This window comes from Podarcis bocagei (genome assembly GCF_964188305.1).
Source record: "Podarcis bocagei genome assembly, chromosome: 1".
In the NCBI taxonomy this organism is placed as follows: Eukaryota; Metazoa; Chordata; class Lepidosauria; order Squamata; family Lacertidae; genus Podarcis; species Podarcis bocagei.
This window is the reverse complement of record NC_138125.1, coordinates 40,305,102-40,328,356: the sequence shown is the minus strand read 5'-3', so window position 1 is coordinate 40,328,356 and position 23,255 is coordinate 40,305,102. Positions and strand designations below refer to the sequence as shown.

Genomic DNA, 23,255 nt, shown 5'->3' with positions numbered 1-23,255 from the left:
GGGGGGGGAGAAACCTACACAAAGAATTTCATTTGTATGTATAATGGATAAGCTGGAACTTTCAGGGTGGGGCCCTTAAAATTAGCTCTTAATATGCATTGTGTTGAGATTGGAATTCCCTTTTACAATGGGGTATCTTGGCAAATGGCAGCCAGGATCCACAATAAGGCAGAAATTGAATTCCAAATATGGTATTCAAGCTAGGGTTGCCATACGCCCCATTAAGCAGTGGCTGGCCAGACATCACTGAAATGTCCAGGAAAATCGGTAGTGTAGATTTTGGTGTTTTCATTAAAAAAATAGCTCAAAAACTCATTTTTGTTGATGAGATCAACAACTTTGGACAAAAAAGAAAAGAAGAAAGCTCAACAATCATAATTCAAGCTTCTGAATCAACCCTAAGAGTAGGCAATCATGTAGTCTAAAAACTGATGGGGTGTCAGTTTGAGGTAGGCTTGCCATACGGCAGGAAAATTCCTGACAGGTTTTTGAGTGTAAAAATGGCAATGTGATGGGAAAAGAAGTGAAAACAGTTCAAAAACCTTAACATCTTTAAAAAAAAAAGGTGAACAATTTTGGGGTTTTCCTAAAAAAAGTTCAATAACTTTGTGGGTGTCAGGAATGTTACTTTTTGAAATATAGCAACCCTAGTTTGAGAGAGCAAGGCTGGCACAGGCCTAGGGGCAAGAGACAGGAGAAGGAAGCAAAGGAAATATAGCCGAATGAAGCCATACACAAATGAGGCAAAGTAACTTATTCCCCGTGGTGTTCTGGTAAAACATGGATGGAGGTGGCGAAATAAGCTCCCACTTAGTGGGCCATTCAACCACATTTCATTTTGACTGTTTCAAGTATGTAACAATATGTGCTAATACACAGGACCTCCATATGTATATATGAAAAAAATACATGCATTCAGAATTTGAAGAACCATAAAGTTTAATGCACTGTGAACAGTGCTAAGGCACATTGGCTCCAATTTAGCTCCGATCTTCTGTAAGAACCGGGTGGGGAAATGCATATCCTGTTTTTCATCTAAATGTGTATATTCAGACTGTTCAGTAGGGGCTGCGTCTGCATTGTGGTTCAGATGTGAAACAGTGACTGTTGAAACCTGCTTCCAAGACAGCTCTCCCTTTGCCTTACCACACTTCTTGCAAGTTTGCTGGTTGTTAGCATGTACCCAAATGAGCCTTGGGGATTTAGAGGACAGTTATTACAACTTCCTTTTCCTTTTGGCCAAGGGCGGTGGTAAGGATACATTCCAAATCATCACCAAAATCTGGAGTCACAATGGCACCATTCTTCGTAAAATCTGATTGCATCCCTTTTTAACTGGAAACAATGAATCTGCAGCGTAAGCCCAGGGGTGTATTCTGAACACTTATGCTGCTGCAATTCTGTTGAAATTTGGGTCTGGCTGATGGGAGATGGTCTGGGAATCCTGTGTACAACCCACTGAGCTTGCTAGAGAAAAGAAGGGCATAAATATAAATAAATAAAAAAGCACATGAGTCCAAATTACCCAATATAAACACAAGGGATGGGATTCAGCTAAGTATTACTCAGAGTAGACCCACTGAAATTAATGAACATGGCTAAGTTACATTGATATCCTATGTTTCCTAGAAGAAGCTCTGGGTGATGTACACCTGTGAGGCAAGTTAGGCCAGAAGTCAGTGCTGGCCCAAGATCACCCAGGGAGCTTCATGGCCGAGTGGGGATCTCAACCCTGGTCTCCCAGGCCCTACTCCAACACTCTAACCCAGGGGTCCTCAAACTTTTTAAACCGGGGGCCGGTTCACTGTCCCTCAGACACTGTTGGGGGCTGGACTATATTTTGAAAAAAATATGAATGAATTCCTATGCAACCCAGTGCGGTGTTTCATTGTCAGAGCCAACGCCGCTTGAGGTGCTTGTTCCCATTCAACGCTTCAGGCAGTCCCCACGTGCTGAGGTAAACTCGGCGCAGCGTTTCAGCCGGATTTATGAGCCTGGCGGGCCGGATGTGGCCTGCGGATCATAGTTTGAGGACCCCTGCTCTAACCATTACGCTACACTGGGCCTCAAACTCTGAAATAGTTGGCCTTTATCTAGGTGTCAGACTTAGGAGCAAATAGGAGTTCTGCCCGTGGAGAAGGAGTGCTACACAACTTGACATGTCTGACTAGGCAGTACTTCATAATGGGAATTTGACTGAGCTGCCACACTTGATAGCAGAAAGGAATGACCCCCCCCCAACCCAACCCCCCCCATGGCTTCTTATTTCTCATTCAGGAGAAAAATCACAAGCCCCGCGCTGAAGACACATCAAGGATGGAAAAGATCAGTCATAGAAATTGATCCTCACGATGTATTCTTTTTACTCAAATAGAGCTACTGAAATTTCCATAGGTTCCTGTGCTTCGTATGCCTCATAATCTTGGCTTTATTTCCAAATCCTGGGTGTTCTGGTTGCTTTCTGAAGCATTCACTGGGCAATGCTGCCTCCAAGTGTTCAAGGTGAAGAAGGCCACATTTAACAGTTGCTCAGAAAACTTTGCCTCATGTCAGCATTCTCTGCCGATTCGGAATGATTAAAATGCTGTTTTCTGGCACCCATGTTATTAAAAGTGCACTTTGTTTTTGCCCTAACAATGTGCCACTCGTGTGTCAGAAAATTTGGATTTTATGAGGTAATGCAATTCATATTCCATGTAAAAATATCAGCTGTGAGTTACTTAATATACTTGGAGAAACAAGAGTTAAAAACAACATTTACTGCCACAGGCACAACAAAATGAGGAAGACCACCATCTACAACCCAATTATTTTAAAGAATTTCCTTCAATTTTAAGCCAACTAGTTCTAGACCAACTGGATTATGGATTGCATTCTGAAAAAGGAACTAAGTCAGTGCTGGCTAACCTATGAACTTTCAGCTGTTGTTGAACTAAAGCTTCCACCATCCCTAACAACTAACCATTATGCCTGGGGCTGATGGGGTTTGGAGACAAGCAAGATCTGAAGGGCCACCAGTTCCCCATTCCTCATCTAGGTCATTCTCTCATTGTTTTCAGTTGTTTCCTTCATCCTGTAGCTTCCTTCTATGTAGTTGTATCAGCTGCGCTAACTTATTCAACATGAGGTCAGATAGTTAGCTATACTGCCTGTGGTGCTAACTGCATCACTTGGAAGTCTGTCAGTTTTCTGGCTTTTTGTTTCTGTTTTGTTTTTGTTTTTTAAAAAGGTAGCAGATGCAGGGGCCTGTGACAGCAATACATCGACACCATGTGCTTTTTATTACCTGACATAATCTCAAGAAAATGTATGATTTTGCACTGGGAACAATGGAAGGGCAGATAGGGGTTAAACATTATCTTTTCATACCCAGTGAAAATGCTCCTTCCTGGCACTTACTTACTTACTTACTTACTTACTTTATTTGCTTGTTAAATGTGCAGCCCATCTTTCTGCCAAATGGTGCCATAAATAAATAAATAACCAACCAGCCAACCAATGGGCTATCACATGATATGTGATTTGGCTCTACCTTGCATGCTCTCTTTCAAATAAAGCAAAAGAAGAGTTTGGTTTTGCTTTTACAAACCCAACAACAGTTTCCTACTTGGTAAGTATTAGAACTGAAACACCCTGCAGAAATTCTAATCGCTTTTCTTTGCATCTTTGATTTAGTTAGTTTTAGCAAGACTCAGAACAGCAGGAAAGGCTTATACATAAAATATAAAGAAATAAGTGCATGCTATACTGAATCTTTCAAAAAGGAATTCCTAGTAGATTGCTTGGGCATGGAATGGGAAGTTACCACAATGCTTTATATGGATAAGAACACAGAATTCTTTGACAGCAACGTTTTCCAAGTTCTCTAAACACTGCTCTGATCTTACTGTTGATGGCAAGAGCGCACACACCAAACTGCAGTTATGAGAAGTGATGAAGGTGGAAGGAAACTTGGGGCTTAACTTCCATTGTGTGTGATTCTGGTAATTAAATTTAAGGCGAGAACATATGAGAAAGACACAGACCAACTATTTGAAATCTTATCTGAAAGTAATTAAACTGGATGTGCAAAAAGGGTAGAAGTTTTAGAGTTGAAGTGGACTGCTTCCGAGGGCTGTTTCTAACTGAGAAATACTTCTACTTGCAATGTTTCTAATGGTCTGAATCGTCATTCAGGCACTGCGTAATATTGTCTAGTAAGAGAACATTTCTGTCGGCCAGAACACTCTGCTACTGATCTTAAGGTGATCACTGCTGGACAAAGGAATTTCGATAGGAGGTTCAGAAGTGGAACTGCTGGAACCAAGAGGTTTCATTCTTTTCATTTCGGCCTGAATAGAGACAATGGAACTCAATGGGACTCACAGGTGGGCATAAAGTTTGAAGTTCCCCTCGATTACATTTGTGGTTGAAATGATGAAAAACGGTCACAGAACCACCTCTTTCGAATGTGAAAATGGCCAAGTGGTATTCAGTGACTTATTCAATAGCCAAGAATGGTAAGAATCATCTGGAGGAAAACTGTGTGTGTGTGTGTGTGTGTGTGTGTGTGTGTGTGTGTGTGTGTGTAAACTCTTGTGGAAAAGTAGAGAGAGGTGAGTAACAAACTTGTGAACAAGGAAAACTCATTTTTGTACTTTCTGTTCAGAAACCACTGGAGAACAGCTGTTTGTGATCCAGGTTACTGAGGGGTAGCTTGTAAACAAGAGCTTCCCTGTCAGCTCACTCAAGGACAGAAAAGGGAAACCAGGCAGAGAAACAACCTGCCTTCTGGAACAATGAGAGGCATGGTTTGGCAGCCCCAGGGGCTCTGATAAGATGTGCTTCCTTCTAAATATTTTAATGAGCTAAGCAGCGGGCATTCCCCGTTGAACACTCTCTTCATGGCTGTTGCTAAGCAAAACCAGTGTAAACATTTGCAGATAGGTAGCCGTGTTGGTCTGCCATAGTCAAAATAAAAAAAATTCCTTCCAGTAGCACCTTAAAGACCAACTAAGTTAGTTCTTGGTATGAGCTTTCGTGTGCATGCACACTTCTTCAGATACACAGTGTAAACATTGTTTTTTAAAAAACAAATTCTTCTAAATCTTAAAGGTACTCCGGTAGGTTTTCAGAAACCACCCCAAGCAGGTGTGAAGCTGAGGTGAAGCCATTCTTCAGCAAACACAGGGCCACCTCTTCACCCTGCATCCTTTCTCATCTTCCATCCATGAGGATTTTAAAAACCAACATGGCATCACTATCCAGTCTGCTCCCTTCAGGGCAATCCTACATTTTTCAAACAAGTCCACCCTGTTTAGGGCCTGATCCTCACACATTCCGCAAAACCCTGTGGTAAAATACGTCTGAGAGATCATCATTTCCAACTGCAGGCATAAGCTCCAGGTCTGAATGTTTCCTCATAGGAATGGAACTCCATGCACACCGTAAAGGAGCACAGCAGGAAGAGGGCTAAACTGGAATCTTACTCCCCTAAATCTTTGTTTTCTACATGCAAGGAAGGTGTTTACTTAGTTCCTTACTTAACACATTACTATCCTGCCTTTTCTCCACATTACTATCCTGCCTTTTTGTTTTTTGTTTTTATTGTTTCTAAGCTTCGTGAAAATTTTATTGTATTTTATTTTATACTGGGTGGAATGCTATGCCTTGCTCTTCCAATTATTCCGTCTGAGCATTGCAGCTTGCCAGATGGAATAATGCTCCCCCCTCTCCAACCCCCATGTTCTGGAGCTTCTGCAAACAGCCCCCCCAGCCCATTTTGCACAGTGCAAGGGGCACATGTTGGAGGAGAGAGGGGTAAAGCCTCATTGTGCAAGGAGACGTCCTCATTCAGGGCTTCCACTGATGGGGCTGGTTAAATGAGTCCCAGCACTTGTTTTTCAGGCTGGGAAACAGTTTAAACCTTTGTAAAATAAATAAAACATTGACAGCAAATATTGGTCTCTCCTCCTCTTGTCTCTCCCCCCCCCCCCCAATTTTATCCTCATAAAACAACCCTGCAAGGTATGTTGGGCTGAGAGAGCGACTGGCCCAAGGGCACCCAATAACTGTCATGGCCACCTGGAGGTTTGAACCTGGGATTTCCTGGCCTTAGCCTAACACTCTCACCCTACACAACTCTGGCTCTTTAACACGCAGAAGGCATTTCACAACGCAGTTCCTCACAGCAATCTGAACTGGGTTCAACCCTTTCGTCACAGACACAAATGTGGGGTGGATGAGCTGAAAGAATACTTCTGATGTGTGATGATGTGGGCTTCAGGACACATGGTTAATAGGTTATGAAGTTCTCCCCCACCCCACCCGCCATCCCAGTCCAGTCCCCATTTTTTCTTCAGCCACTTTCTCTCTGCTGGATTCCCACAGCATTTGGAGTGCAGTTAATCGCTTGCACAGGAAAGGGGCTTTCATAAATCACAGAGGCAAGCAGTCAAGGATTTTTCATGCATTCCTTTCCTATGTAAATGATCTGTAACTTTCTTGTGAATCAGGCCCATCGATTCTCACTCGCACACACACTGCCCTTCCCCTCCTCCCCACCAACCTCCCTGCACGACTCCCCCCCTCCCTCTCCCCCCTCTCCCCCCCCCACTTGCAGGATTCTCAGAATTGCAATCTAAATGGCCCTGAAACATTTGAAGACGATTAAAGTTTAGCTTTGCATATCAGTGACCTACCAGCAATTCCCACTAAAGCTCTGATGTATATACTGCATTTGATCTACAGCTAGATGATTCAGAAAGAAGTGATTCCAGAAGTGCTTTCTTCCCCCACAGAGTACTGGAAAAATGCCCTCTGGAGACACAGCATAATAGCAGCTATTTCCTATGAGCATCCTACAGACCAGGGACACTCCAGTAAGTTGCCAGCCATTGCCTTTTGGCTTCCTTCCTGTTTTGCACAACACATAAATCACCAGGACTGATTTCTTCTGTCTTATTAGCAAGATTTAAGAAGCTTAATAAAATACATTTGGCAGGTTATACCATTGCTCCTCTTATATCCAGCCACAATACTTTTTTTGTTGTTCTTTAAGAAAAAACATAACCCCTATTTCCTCTGGCAGAAAGCAAAGGTTTATAACAGGATCTTTTTTTATCTTTTTTGCAAGTAATAATAATGTTATTTCCTCTGCTTTTTTTAAAAAAATGGGAAGCAATACTGAAGGCAACGGAAACCAGCTTAAAATTTGTAGTGTCTCTATGGGAGCCAAATCAGGGCAGGGGGAGGGAAGCTGTGTGTTTCGTGGAGGTTCTCCGTGCTTGGACATGGTCAATCCTCATAGTGAAATGCTTGTGGTTGAAATAGCATGTGCATGTTGAATCCTTCATAAGAACATGGGAAGGACTTGCTGCATCAGGCTAGCACACCCTCCTATGTTTCTCTGATGGAAATAGGGACATCCTATCATTATCACTATCATTATCATTATCATTATCATTATCATTATCATTATCATTATCATTATTATATTTAGACCCCACCCTTCTGACAGGTTTGCCCTAGCCACTCTGGGCAGTTTCCAACATATATGAAAACATAATAAAACATTTTAAAAAACCCTATACACTGGTACCTCAGTTGTCGAATGGAATCCATTCCGGAAGACCATTCGACTTCCGAAACGTTCAACAACTGAGGCGCAATGGGTGATTGGCAAATTCCATTGAGGAAAATGGAGAAACGTGCCTCAGAAGCCGTTTCGACTTCCAAGGTGTGTTTGAAAACGGAAGCATTCACTTCCAGGTTTTTGATGTTCAGGTTCCGAATTGTTCAGCTTCCAAGACGCTAGAAAACCGATGTTCCACTGTACAGGGCTGCCTTCAGATGGCTCGGGGGGTGGATAACTCAATAATACTAATACTAATAATAATAATAATAATAATAATAATAATAATAATAATAATAATATATTTATACCCCGCCCATCTGGCTGGGTTTCCCCAGCTACTCTCCAACGTTTCTATGATGAAAATAGTGAAAATAGGGACGTCCTGAGGAAAACTGGGACATTCTGGGATCAAATCAGAAACCAGGACGTCTTCTGTAAATCCAGGACTGTCCCTGGAAAATAGGGACACTTGGAGGGTCTGGGCTAGTGAGTCAAGTTCAGCATGCTGTTATCACAGAAGTCAATCAGGTGCCTATGGAAAGCCCAAAAGCAGACCCAGAGCTCATCAGCACTCTTCTGCCCTGCAGTTTGCAGCAACTGGTATTCAAAAACATACTGCCTCTGACCAGACACAGACTTTGGTCTTTCAGATTTCAGCGGTGCCCTGTGCAAAGCCAACATTCAGTGCCTCCTCGCCTCTCGCCTTCCATTCTGCTCAATTCACTATGTCATTGTTCTGACGTCCTGCCGCACCCCCTAGGTTCGGTGCCCGCTGTGGCAGAACTGGCTGTGCTGCCTTAAATCCACCTCTGCTCTGGCAGAAAAGGCAGAACATAACCTTCAGGATTAGTCTTTTCCTCCACAAATTGGCCTGTTCCTCTTTTAAAGCCATCCACATTGGTGGCCATCAGGGCATCTTGTGGGAGCAAATTCCACAATGCACTCTATGAAGAATTACTTTCTTTTGTCTTTCTTGAATCTGCCAATATTCAGCTTCATTGGAGACTAATATTATGAGAACGGGAGAAAAACTTCTCTCTATCCACTTTCTTCATGCCATGCATGGTCTACTATGTCACCTTTTCACTAAATTGAAAAGCACCTAGGGTGGTATTAAACTAAAGTTTAACTCAGATGAGACAATGAGAGACTGGGATATCACCCTTTCTTAGATTTGGAACATCTTTTTTTTTCAATATTTGGGTGAAATCTTATTTCTTTTTCCTCTGTGGAGAAAATGTATTATTGTTATTATTTAATTGCTTTAAAAACATTTCTAGGCAGGTTTTCATTTTAAAAAACCCCCAAAGCAGTTTGCTTCTGTGGATGCATACAATCATGAGGAAAATATATAAATACTATAAAGCAATAATGGTAAGACATATCAGCACAATAAAGCATCAACGAGACAGAAGGCAGTTTAAAATGGTCAGGGGACCACCGGGGTCAAAAGGTATCTTTTTAATGAACGACAGAAACACAGCAGTGCCACAGCAGTACCCACCTCTGTTTTGCCACAAGGTGGAATACTGCGAGTTGTGCATCCTCTGAAGATCGTAGTGATCTGACAGGTCTACATTTTTCACCTATTTTAGTCTTCAAGAGAGATTCATGTGACCAAATATGGGTGCTCAACTGGATGAAACTGGTTTATACTATTTAAAATTTACTTTGGGACTGTCCGATGAAAGAACCGCAAGGCCCAGTCCTGTTTTGGCTGGAATTGTTCATCTTTCCAAACCAGTCATTTAGAATGATAAATGATGAATGGTGAACAAATGGCATTATATTCATTCCAAAGATAAAACCTCAGTGCAAATTGATTCTGCATTACTCAGCATTGTGTCCATTTGAAAACAGATGTAGGTGGTCCCAGCAATGGGAGGGTGAATCCAGACCTGCCCAATGACCTTGTGGGTGTGTTGTTGTTGTTGTTGTCATCCATTTGTCTTGATAGACAATGGAGTGTGCCTCTGGGAATGAAGTCAAACTGCTGCACTAGCAGCACCAAAATGATTTCCTTGGGGTGCAAGCCTGAGCCGTGTGAATGGAAGTCCTGGGCTTCCCAGTAGACAAGACCACCTCCCCCCTCTTTGCCTCACAGATGTGGTCCATAGGAAAGCAGAGCAAGATGTTTGACACCAGCTTGGCTTAAGGAGTTGCCAGAAGGAGGCATACAAGAGAATTCTTAGGGACTCCACTCTGGATTTGTGTAGGGCTTACTCCTTAGCCTTTTAGAGCCAGCGTGGTGTAGTGGTTAAGAGCAGTGGACCCCTAATCTGGTGAACCGGGTTCGCATCCCCACTCCTCCACATGCAGCTGCTGGGTGACCTTGGGCTAGTCACACTTCTCTCTGAAGTCTCTCAGCCTCACTCACCTCACAGAGTGTTTGTTGTGAGGGAGGAAGGGAAAGAAGATTGTTGGCCGCTTTGAGACTCCTTAGGGTAGTGATAAAGAGGGATATCAAATCCAAACTCCTCCTCCTCCTCCTCCTCTTCTTCTTCTCCCAAAGATGTCCCGCAAGGCAGTGGAGGTTTAGGATGAGGGTTTTCCTTCTCCTACCTTCCCAGGACGATGAGCCCCATCTACCCGTCACTTCCCTCTACAACACATGCAGAAACAGTCTTCTTTACCCTCGGGCCCACTACTGGTCTAGTTTGCTCAATCCACTGGAGCCTGTCTTCACAAATGTCTAAGATTTACCCTCTGGCCCCATGGCTGCAAGTAGCAGCAGAAGCAGAAGCTTTGGAGCAAAACCAAGATGCTGTGTCATCTAGACTGCCAGAAACCTCTCCAACAACCTGTTGTGTGCCAATAACAGCACAGAACTAGATTAGACATCAGAAGAAGAATATGACCCTGTGGCTGGCTGTAGTATTTATGGGGCTCAAGGGTTCGAACAACAACTGCCCTCCAACCACCACTTGGGAAAATAATTCCCAGTTCCAGAACTTCCAGAATTACCCCAAGGATCAAAGGCACAGTGGCCCGCCTGAGGTCTTCTATCCTTGTTCCTTACTCAAGATGAAGATGCTTTTCTTCTTATGTGCTTTAAGTTAGAAACTTGCTGACATGCCAGAAAGGGGTGTGGCAGCAGAACCAGCTGTAAAACTCCTCAACTGGGGCCTAGCAAGTGCTGTAGCAAGTCTGTACCCTTCTATGCTCTTTATTGGACAACTTCCCATATTATAGGACTGCCAACCATTTTAGGCCAGCAGGCATGTTTGGTATTTTGAGAAAATGTTCTGCCTGCCAGTCATAAAAAGGATGTCATTGGACGGGTGGCATAATACAAAATGGCTGCAGCATATAAAGGAGCAAAAAAGAGACAAGACCACAAAATCAAACATAAAAACAGACAGACAGGAATACCCTCCACCCACCCATCAAAGGGGGGGGGGCACCTAAATCAGCCACTGCCATACTCACTCACAAAGAGAAACTCCTAAGTGAGAACAATTTGAGTGATAGTTTTTCTGCTTTTTGTTGATTGGTGTTCCTAACATAGATCCAATGTGATTGATTTGCATTTTGTGATTTTCCCTCCCCCTTATTTTATATTGTTTAGATCATTTCTTGTACTTTCATAGTATTTATAGTATTTTTGTTTTGTACGGTGGTACCTTGGATTAAGAACTTAATTCGTTATTAACCTGAAACTGTTCTTATCCTGAGGTACCACTTTAGCCAATGGCGCTTCACGCTGCTGCCGCGTGGCCACACAATTTCTGTTCTCATCCTGAAGCAAAGTTCTTAACCTGAGGTACTATTTTTGGGTTAGCGGAGTCTGTAACCTGAAGCGTCTGTAACCTGAGGTACCACTGTACTAAGAAGTGATTTTGAAAAAAGATGTTTTTTTATTGTTGTTATGAGCCGTTTTGAGCTCAGCTGGATTGCTGGGAAAGTGACAAACTAAATCAAACCTTTCCCCTGCTCCTCTGTCCAGTTTTGGCATCCAGTGAAATGTAGGCCTGTTTATGAGTAGGTGGTGTTCAATACAGGAGAGGCCAAGCCAGCGCAGAAGGGAACTGGGCAAGAAAAGCAAATGGTCTCTCGTGCACTGTGGATTTATGAGGGGACAGTGACCTTTTGTCGACACCATAGAAAGTCTTGGTGGGCACAGTGACACCTGCAGGTGCTGCCATAGGCAACCCCTGCAAGTATCTTGACACCCTGAGCGGTTCCTCAGCCTCTCAGGTAAGGCAGAACTTTAAGCCACAAGGCAGAGGCATGACTATGAGTGCTTACATAGTCTGTCAAGGCCCCATTAGAGGAAGAAAGCAAAGAGGTGAGGGATGCAGAATAGTTGCTTATCAGTGCTTGTATTTCTTATAATTCTCAGCTTCGAAGCTTCACCTTGTACTCTTGCGAGTTTCTCCCACCACCACCACCACCCAACCATCCCTGTTTGAGGGGGTATCAACATACAGTTGTCATTGGTCCTTTGGATTTTATTGCTTTGGACATTTTCCAATGCAGAAGTTGCCAAAGCTTTCATGTCAGTCATGATTAACCATTCTCTCAACCCTCCCCCCCTTTTCTTTTTTGCTTTCTTGCATGCTGGTAGGTGTAAACAAAGCTCTGCCTGTCAGGATACTGCTGTGTATGATAGGTGAAGAGCCGCGGTAGCCTGACAAACAGAATTATCACAAAATCATTTTCCACTCCTGAAAACTGGATTCCTCCTATCTCCTCAGGAGATGGAAGACGCTTTGTGATCTTGGGATCAGTTGCTTGATTAAAATGACAGAGCTGGTGCGAACAGGTGGCATTCTCACCTTATATAAAGAACTTCATATGCCCCTCAGTTATGGGACTCAGCAGCAGTGAGTGTGTTAACCTGGAGCTGCTCCATTTCATATGCTAGTATTTAGAAGAGGAAATTCTCCAGTGTAGTTTATCAATCAAGATAAAATGCTTTTGTCTCTTTATAACTCCATAGGGCATCATTGATACTGAAGACTCAGAAGGCTTGTCCACAACAAAGCAAAATGTGGATTCTCACCAGCCTGTCTCCTCATTACTGTATGTATGCATTCCACAGTATGTATTCCCTATCCCGGTGTTGTCCCATACATTTCTCCCTTCTAATGAGGAGCTTTTCAAACCTAGGAAAGTCTGAAAAAGAAAAAAAAAACCCACACATTTAAAGTGAGAATGGAAAGATCCAGGGCAACACTGAGATGGGGTACATTTTATTCCAGTGTGGGCAATCCCAGGGGTTTATCCAGCAAAGTCTTGCAGAACTCCAGTGGCAGCCAGTGATAGGACAGCTCAAAATTATTATTATTATTATTATTATTATTATTATTATTATTATTATTATTATTATTATTATTAATTATTATTATTATTATTATTACTACTATTATTACCCCGCCGATCTGGCTGGATTTCCCCAGCCACTCTGGGCAGCTCCCAACTGAATATTAAAAATAGAATCAAACATTAAAAACTTCCCTAAACAGGGCTGCCTTCAGATGTATTCTAAAAGTCAGATAGTCGCTTATTTCCCTGACATCTGATGGGAGGGCGTTCCACAGGGCAGGCGCCACAACCAAGAAGGCCCTCTGCTTGGTTCCCTGTCACCTCACTTCTTGCAGTGAGGGAACCGCCAGAAGGCCCTCAGACGCTCCTTCAGGTATACTGGGCCAAGGCCATTTAGGACTTTAAAGGTCAGCACCAACACTTTGAAATGTGCTCGGAAGCATACTGGGAGCCAATGTAGGTATTTCAGGACCAGTGTTATATGGTCTCGGCAGCCGCTCCCAGTGGATTCCTTCATCAACACCAAAGACTGAGGGTTCTAACTTGCATCCAACAAAGGCATTGCCCTCTCTTCCACTCAAACAATGGAACCTTCTGTCTGGAGGGTTTGGAACCTCCCAGAGTAGATTTAGGGGGAAGGGCACAGGAGAAAGCGAGGGAAGGAAACTTTCATTGCACAAACACAAGTCATTCTAGGATCGCAACACAAGTCATTCTAGGATCACAACGACTTTGTTGGATGCAACCTATCTGATCATTGTTGTTCATTAGAGAAGATGGAGGAGAAGTAGGAAAAAAAGACAAATGGGGTCCTTTTTGGGAGAGCCACTCAACGGAAGTTCTTGCAGGCTACACACACACACACAGAGAGAGAGAGAGAGAGAGAGAGAGAGAGAGAGAGAGAGAGAGAGAGAATTCTTTTTACACCCTGCAGTCTGTCTGCACTGGTTAATATTGTCAAGGGAGTCCTTGCCTGACAGAATATAATTTAGGATCTATTAAATATGATTACTTGGCCTTGAAAATGATAGATATTGAACAGAATTAGAAGATCACTTTACAAAAGAAAGGTTCCTCTTGCAATCTTTCCTACGGGCATAAAATAAAGCTTGGGGAAAATCCCAACGGAATTGTGGCACTTATGGGTTACATTTATGAATACACGGATTGATCTTCATATTTAAAAAAACTGAGAGGGGGAACCCACAAAAAAATGAGTAGGATGAGTAGCAAGTACCTGGACAGCTCTGAGATGCCTGAGACTTGAGTGGCATGTTTGCCATGTTTCACTTGCTTTAATTACAATGGGGATGGAGGAAAGTGCAATTAATTTAAAAGTGAACCTTCACATTCTGCAATGGGAAATTAATCCCTAATGGCATTCTCAAGTTTTCTCTGTTTCCTACTATATTAGATTCTGAGGCTGATTTTACCTCTGTGAGCCATTTGCCTCTTTCCCAGGTGCCCTAATAGTTGCTGCTTCTATCTATTATGGTCCTTGATTAGTACATAAATGATTTCATCTGGGCAGCCCAGGTGGCATTCACACACCGCTTGCATAGTTATGCTGCCATGTGCCCTTTGTGGGGAAGGGTCCATGGCAACTTTGCCTTGGAGAGCATGGCTCTCAGCCTCCGCTTACACTGAATAAACACCCCAAAATCTTCTTTAATCCATAGGTTGTTCTGGGAGGAGGATTCACTTTCTCATTGGTTGGCTTCAGTGACTACGTGACTAAGAACAGGACGCAGTACTTTGCACATTGAACCCTATACAGACATTCTGAATGCAAGTGAAATCTACACATGAGCAGGCAGAGTGTGGATGGGCTTACTAGGCTCTGTCCACCCCTCTAACCCTGCTCATGAAGGCCAAAGGTCTGATGTGGGGAATTTATTCAAGAGCTTGGAAAGGTCCTTTTTAAAAATGTCTGTCCATCGTGTCCAAAAAGGAACTAATTATAGTTCATGTTAGTACAGTCGTACCTCGGCTCCTGAATGCCTTGGGAGTCAAACGTTCCAGCTCCCAAATGATCGAAAACCAGAAGTGAGTGTTCTGGTTTTTGATCGTTCTTTTGGAAGCCGAACATCCAGCGGGACTTCCACAGCTTCCGATTGGCTTCAGGAGATTCCTGCACCCAATCAGAAGCCTCACTTTGGAAGTCGAATGTTTCGGAAGTCAAACAGACTTCCGGAACGGATTCTGTTTGACATCCGAGGTACGACTGTAGTTTGGTTCATGTTTGGATCACAGTTCAGTTCAAGTTCATCCAAATGGTCTTGGGCCAAAAAGTAAAAATCCAGCATTCAGAATACTACTAGCTGCTGTGCTGAAGTATGAAATACATACCTAAGAAGACTAAGAAAACATTAAGATACACATACAATTCAATGTGAATTGCTGGAATTGTTTCCCTCAGCAATCACCATTTTTAAACTTAAAGGCCCAAAGAGTCTGAAGAGAGTGAGCGAGAGAGAGAAAAGTGTACAACACGGGCATTGACGATGAATAAGAAATCGTTGAAAATTTTACCACAAACAATTCGCATTCAGCCTGCCCAGCAATTGTGATAACTACTTTCAGATGTAGTTCAGAGACGTTTGAACTAATTCAGTGACCTTCTAAATGTGGAAGCTCCACACACAGTTGATGACCCTTCACAGTGATTACAGGAGCCTCCTGCTTCATCTCTTTTGCCCTCCATTATTTGGAGGGTGAGGACAACAGGGGCAACACCTAGCCCGATTGCCTCCACTCTGCATTCTTGAATATTTCTGCAGCTTTGTGTAGACACCTCAGGGACTGTCTTCTCGCATATGAAACTTTCTACTCACTTAGATCAGGGGTCAGCAAAGCTTTTGGGTCCCAGGTGCAACATGGGTTGGGCATTGCTGGAGCTGGACATACCTAATTTTTTGCTACTGGTGTGGATAGTTTATTTTAACACTATTTGGCTTTTGTTGCTGGATTTTGATGACATTGAAGAAAACTCCCTCTGTGTGTGTGTTTTTAAATGCAAGCGTCCAAGCTATCTTATGAGAAAAGGCAGTGCGAAAACATTTCAGATAAGTAAGTATTAACACAATCTTTGTCACTCTGTTGTAAAGTTTAAGGGGATCGATTTTACTTGCATTAAAAAAATGTATTTTAGTATCTATATTCCTATTGATGCAGTTTCTATATTTCCCAGCAGTCTCCAGAAACTGTTGTTTGGATGAGATACAGCACAACTGGATTTTCCTATCCTCCATCCTTGAGGCCTAGGTCAGTTAGGTAAGCTGCATACCTCTGAGCTGATTGTCAATTTCAGGAAGGTGTGCAGAGCAGAACCGGGCGCCCTACCTGTCTCCCAAAGCCAAGAATTAGCTAGAAGGGGTGGGGGGAGGAATTAGATTCCACACCTGCCTTATTGAAGCTGATGCTCAGCTGGAAAACATGTTCTGTTTCATAGCGAGTCTTTGAGTATGGGAAAGCCAGCAGGAATCCAGGTTGGTGGTATAATTATGCTCCCCACTGGTTTCCCTGAAAATTTCAGTACCACTCAGCTGAGCATCACTTCAAAGAGGGTTGCAGAAATCCAGATTTTGGTGAGAGCAACACATCCCTCTTTCTCCCCAAGCTACCTACCTGCCTTTGGTCTTAACTAAGCTGGAGGCATTATTTCAGTACAGAAGCAGATTTTTCACAAAGACAGCATCTTGTCACAGGGACCAACACTCCAATGGTCTTTCCTTTGAATGAATCTTGCTTTGGAAAAGCTGATCTGAATATGGAGGAGTGGGGAGATGTTATAGTGAAGACAAAGCGTCTTTTATGATTACAGTCACATTCCCAGTGCAAATCTGTCATGGGAATCTCCCATGCAGCCGTTGTTTCAGACAGCCTTCCTCTGATATACAAATATATATACTCAAACATAAGAAGCTTTATGGTAATGCAGACGGTGTCTAGCCAAGTTGGCAGCTTTGTAGGATATTTCTAACAGAAAAGACAAGACCATGCCATTTAAAAATTAGGTACCGTAAACGATACAGATCCTCAGTTTATGTAACCGCTGATAGAAAGCTCAGAGAGACTGATGAATGCCGCAAAAGAGACAAGTAAAATGGCCTATGTCACAAAGCTCACTAAAATATTTTTATATGCTAATGGTTTGTATGAGCAGTACAAAAGGGCATTCTGTTCATGCAAGAACCCTTTGCACAAGCAACACTAGATTGAGCGATATAACCACTACTAGAGAAATGGGCCTGTTGAGCAGGCCTCTCCATGTCTTGGCATGCCCAGCAAGAGGGACATCAGAGAAACAAAGGGATATCAGTGCCATGTGCTCCAGTGAAGTCAATGATTTCCCTCCCATGCATTCTCTGGATAAGAAACCCTGTTTTAGCCTATACATCAGATTTTCATTGCTGACCTCAAACAGGACCTTCCTCAACAACAGCACCTAACCTGAAGTGAAATATGAACAGCCATGCAGCCAAGCACATGCGTAAGTTCTGTCAGACTGATATACCTGAAGGCTGAGCCAGTGGCGTAGCGTGGGGGATGAAGGGGAGGCCGGCCGCACCGGGCGCAACATCTGGGGGTTAGGGTTAGGGGACGCAAATCCACAGGTTAGGGGGCGCAAATTACTTGCCTTGCCCCGGGTGCTGACAACCCACGCTACGCCACTGGGCTGAGCATCTGCAGGACGAACCTGCATCTGTGAAAAGAGGGGGTTTCTTCAATATTTGATAGATTTTGAGTGCTCTCATATCAAATACAATCACACAAGTGGAATGGGACGGTGTATGGTAATTTAAGTACAGCATCTCACTAAAAAAAAAATACTTCCTTAGACAGTGACCTTCAATACCAAGACTGAGTTTTACACGAGTGACATAAACCTCTTTCAGTAGGAGCTTGTAATGGAAATGCCGGCGTAACCTTAGCACTTTAGGTATGAACGGAGTAATTGAATTTTGTAACAATGTAACTCCTCCATTAAGTCATTAAGTGGATTGCTTCAGTCTGTCTGACACATTTGGTAAGTACTCCACGAGTGGTTAGGAATGTCGTGAAAATAAAATCTTTTTTTCCCTGTGATTAGCAGGTTTTATATTGTTTGCCAAGCTGCATAAAATTATTAAAATTTCCTTCAATGTTGTGTCACTTTCTACATGCTTATCTAAACATGAAGCTAAATTTCTCTTATAAAATTTGATGGCCACTTACCAAACTTTGAAAGTTGTCCTAATTAAGAATCAAAAACATTAATTTTTTTTTAGGTGGGGGGAGGTAACAAAGTAAAATCCACCCATTTGCTCTTATAATTTGCTACCACGAAGAACCACATATATTTTGCTGTTGCCTATAAAACCTCAACTGTGTCAGTATGAGGCTCTTTCTTCTCGCCCCGTAAATTTGGGGTCAGGGACCTGTCAAGGGTTGGATGCCAGCCATAGGTAGGGTCACATCCAGTATGGGGCAGGACAGCCCTTCTTTCACTCTTTATCTGCTCCCCTTTTTCCTCCCTCCTCCCCTCTTCTCCTAGGAGAGGGTCAGATCACTGCTGAATTTCCCAGATGCTTGCCTGACCTGAGCACTGTCGGAAACAGAATGCTAGGCTAAATAAACTTTGGACTAATCCAAGAAGGCAGCTTTTATTTTTAGGTTCAAGTTATCAAATCCTTCCTTTGAAATTTAGTGAGGCAGCCCAAGCACACACAGTTGTTTGGACTGAAAGATGACATCACAAAACACCCCAAATTTCACAGCGGCACAGCACCCAGGACCCCTTCATAGCCGGTAGTAGTTGCAGATCCAGAGCCCTCTCGAATAGAAGAGTTTCTCCTTTTTACATACTACTTGAACAACCATGGGAAATGATTAAAGTACTGAAGCAAAGCAAATGAAAACATAGACTTATGCAGATTTCATGCAAATGATACACTTCAGTTAACAGAATGATGAAACCCCTCCTGGCAAGTCAACTCAGGTATTGTGGTTATTGGGTATAGATCATAAAAAACAGTCCCTTATGTATTAAACACTGACAAATTGGTCTCATTATGAAGTAGGACTGGAACTGATGGCATGGACTAATTAAATTGCTAGAGCTAAAAAGTATTATGAGGAAAGAAAGGTAAAAATAGCTTATTTGATTCTCTTGTGTCAAATATTGCCCCAGGAATATTTTATATGGAATGTTCTTCAGCTGCTTATATGCTTTGCATTTTTCTGCCAAACTAATTTTGGGGCCATGAGCCCAGTTAACATAGTGATAACGATCAGTGCACACTTACATAAATCATACATACAATAATTTTTATGATTGACTGGATTCCTATCCTGCCCTTCATCAGGAATTATCTCATGAAATGTTGCAACAATTAAAAAAAAACCAGACCAACAAAATACAACATATAATTAAAATTATCCAGCATAATACGGTAAAAGGTAAGGCAAAGAACACCTGACTATGCAGTTGCGGAGCTCATCTCACTTTCAGGCCGAGGAAGCCGGCGTCTGTCCACAGACAGCTTTCTGGGTCATGTGGCCAGCATGACTCAACCAATTCTGGTGCAACGGAACACCAGAGCGCACAGAAACACTGTTTACCTTCCCCCCACAGTGGTACTTATTTATCTGCTTGCACTGGGGTGCTTTCGAACTACTAGGTTGGCAGGAGCTGGACCGAGCAACGGGAGCTCACTCCGTCACGGGGATTCAAACCGCTGTCCTTCTGATCGACAAGCCCAAGAGGCTCAGTAGTTCAGACCACAGCGCCATTTGCATCCCTGATCCAGCATAATACAATCAATCCATTCAACTGTCCCACCCTAGATGCCTATGACTAGGAGGTACTTTAGAAGGCAGTGATAACAAGTGGCTTCAAAAAAGGATTAGTCAAATTCATGGAGGATAAGCCTATCAGCGGCTGCTCACCATGATAGCTATGATTGGCCTCCATGGTTGGAGGTAGTAGGCATCGAAATACCAGTTGCTGGGAACCACAGGAGGGGAGAGTGCCATTGTACGGAATGCCGTTGCACTCAGAGTCTTGTGTGAGCTTCCCATGGGCATCCGTTTGGCCATCCCGGTATTCGTTCCGGAGGTCCGTTCTTAACCTGAAACCGTTCTTAACCTGAGGTACCACTTTAGCTAATGGGGCCTCCCGCTGCCGCCGCACGATTTCTGTTCTCATCCTGAGGTAAAGTTCTTAACCTGAGGTACTACTTCCGGTTTAGCGGAGTTGTAACCTGAAGTGTCTGTAACCCGAGGTGTTTGTAACCCGAGGTACCACTGTACTTAGTTGTTGTTATACTTCCCCCCCAAAATAAGCAATACGAGATGCTGATGTGTTATGCTAGACAAATGACTGCTGAAATAGGGGTGTGTTGTTCTGCGCTGAGTAACACAGAACTGTTCATCAGGCAGAATTCGAGCAGAGGCTTCTTCAACAAGCAAAAACTGTGGCCAGGCACCAGGCAGGAATATAAGATATCCTCTCTTGGGGCAAAGGGCTACCATTGGATCCCTTCCAGCTCAATGATTCTAGGGCCACATAGTACTCTCTATTTGTTTTAAGCAGAAAACAATGGATGCAGGAGAAGAGCGCTAGAGAAACTTATCACATTTACTGCCAATGGGAGATTAATTAATACACTCATTACACTTGAAAGCCTGGATCTACCTGGGAACACTGAGATACCCACAGTACCATCAGTGGTAATTTAAAAATCAATTTCTCTTCTGTAGTAATTAAATGTGTCCATTTAAACAGATATAATTGATAGTGCCTGCAACTAATTTCAAAGCAGGAACCCTTCAGGGATTCTAGCGATTAACGGATACGGCTTCTGCTTTTTCCTTCAAGAACGGAACAGACATGGCAACTAAATTGTTGATTGTGGACTGTTAGTTGAACTGTCTGTGACAGATGCCACACATTAAAATGCATCAGGTACTATAGACCTCCTTCTGGAAATAGACTGCCATTAGAGCCAAATGCAACAGACTAAACAGGCTACCCAGTGCTCCTATCCATCACAGGCAGCGTGCTCCTCTTTCAGGCAGTATTTACTGCATTGATATCCTGCCTTTCCTCCAAGGATCTCAAAGCAGTGCTCCTGGCATTCCTAACCTCCATTTGATCCTAGTGAGTGGGCCATGACTGAGTGGGGATTTGAACCTTGGTCTCCTCTGTCTCAGTACAACCGCGTAAACACCTTCCAAGACAACAATGCCCATTTACACCACAAAGTACTCATAACCCACCTACTTTCAGCAGCCAGAAACACCATAACCAGACACTGGAGAGACCTGTCAGGAGTAAGCATGGACTAATGGTACCAAATAGTATGGGAAACAGCCCTACTAGAAAAATTAACCAATAAACTGAAACTGACACGGGGACAAACAGAAGAAGACGCCTTTACCCTGGTATGGCTCCCCTTTATTGCGTACACAGCCCAACAAGACAATGACAATAATCCACCAACAGCATACAAATCAATATGGCTAACCTGATCCAAAACACCCACCCACCCCACTCACACACGAAAACAAAGATCACCACAGCCAATCACTAACAAACAACCACACCCAAGGCCAACCCCAACCTCTCTCACCACCAAAGAAACACAAATGAACAGCACGAGCAACGCTGACACCAAACCCTACATACATTAAGCAAAATAGAAACATCGGCACCCGACCCCCCATCTTCCCCCCTCCACCCCTTTCCCTGCCCCCCAATGTCTCAACAAATGAAACTGATTTGTAAAAATGTTACATGGAAAAAATACGAGAGACGTAAAACAAGAAAATCTTTAATAAAAAAAAATAGAAGTAAAAAAAAACCGCACACAAAAAAAGCGTGTAACCAAGGTGTGGTGAACCTCCGCCCTGTGGGCTAAACCTGTTCCCCCAGAAACAAATGCCCACCTGCCCAACCTGGTGCCAGATCTCATCTCAAGCAGTTGTGACTCCTGCATTGCAGGGGTTTGGACTAGATGACCCTTGGGTCCCTTCCAACTGTACAATTCTATGACTCTATGATCCCTTTGTGGGATTTTAGCTTATGAAGTGAATAAATTATTGACTCTGTCACTGTTTATTTCAAACGTTTATTTCTCACCTTTCCTTCAGAGTGCTCAGGGCAACTAATGACCAAAATAAAACCATAAATTATCAATTAAAACTAAGCCTAGTTTGGCACAGCACAACACAACCAAGACAAGGGATGCGTAAAGAAGGCATGATCTCCTCTCTGGGAGCCTGCACGCTCATGCTAAGCCATGATTTGGCTTTGTGTGACATGTGAACTGAGTCAGCATCATCAATATATAATAGTGTAGAGATGTCAACCTGGCGTTGCTAGCAACCAACTGGCAGAAAAACTTAAGCATCTTCCTGAACAGTATTTATATTTACCCAACAACTCTTTTTATAGTCTCATATTTGCTATATTTGCTCCATACGTTCTCCTACTGACATCCGTTATCTCATAGGGCAGGGGTCAGCAAGGTTTACCTCGCCTGGGCCGATTCACTCCACTGGAGATCCCTCCATGGGTCAGATCATGCGCATGCGTGAGCATGCACGGCCGCAATTTTCGGTGTCTCCGTCTGCACAGACACAATTTCCAGCGTCTGCGTAGATGCAATTTCCGACATCTGAGCATGCACAGACGCGATTTCTGGCACTGCGGAAGCGAGTCCCCACACCGCACCGCACCGGTTTAGTACAGCGGGTGGGGACTCACCGAGCGGGCGGCTCAGTTTTGGGGGCCGGTTAAACAACCCCTGTGGCTCACTTGTGGCCCATGGGCCTTAGGTTGCCTACTCCGGTCACAGGGGCTTGAATTCATCCCCTAAACCTTATTGAAAGATGTCACCACAATGCATAGGTGTGGTTTGTGCAAGAAGTTGGCATGATCACCATCTTTTGATCTAGCTGCCTCCACACTGCATGAAATAAATCACTGCATCTTGTAGCATGGCCAAAACTATTTAGGTTCACTGTGCCACTCCACTGCTCCCATCAAACTCTCCATCACAGGCTTATATCATTTGATCAGAGTGCTTAAATTTTCCCATGGTAAGCTGCATGGTAATTCATCAGTTCACTATTTGGATAGGGATTCTAGCTCTCATTGATTTTCCTCCCTCTAAATCCCTGTGCTTCTGGCAGTGGAATAAGTAAAAAAGAAAAAAGAAAAAGCCAAACAAAAAACACTCCCTATATTTAGTGCTCATAAATATTTTTTGGGCTGTGTTTCTTGCTAATTTAAATTCTTCTGCAAATAAATTTGGGATGGCAGTGTTGTCGCTTGATGTATGTTCTGCTACCTTGCACTAGCCGTTATTTAGGATATCTGCAAACA

At 43.3% G+C, this 23,255-nt stretch overlaps 1 long non-coding RNA gene across 1 annotated transcript; it reads left to right on the top strand.

Annotated features, from left to right (window-relative positions):
* Window positions 1–3,787: 3,787 nt before the first annotated feature.
* On the top strand, window positions 3,788–15,917 carry LOC308596199. Its single transcript, XR_014012400.1, has 4 exons — window positions 3,788–4,499; window positions 6,780–6,860; window positions 12,558–12,640; window positions 14,563–15,917. It is a non-coding gene; the product is annotated as an uncharacterized lncRNA (long non-coding RNA).
* The last annotated feature ends 7,338 nt before the right edge of the window (window positions 15,918–23,255 follow it).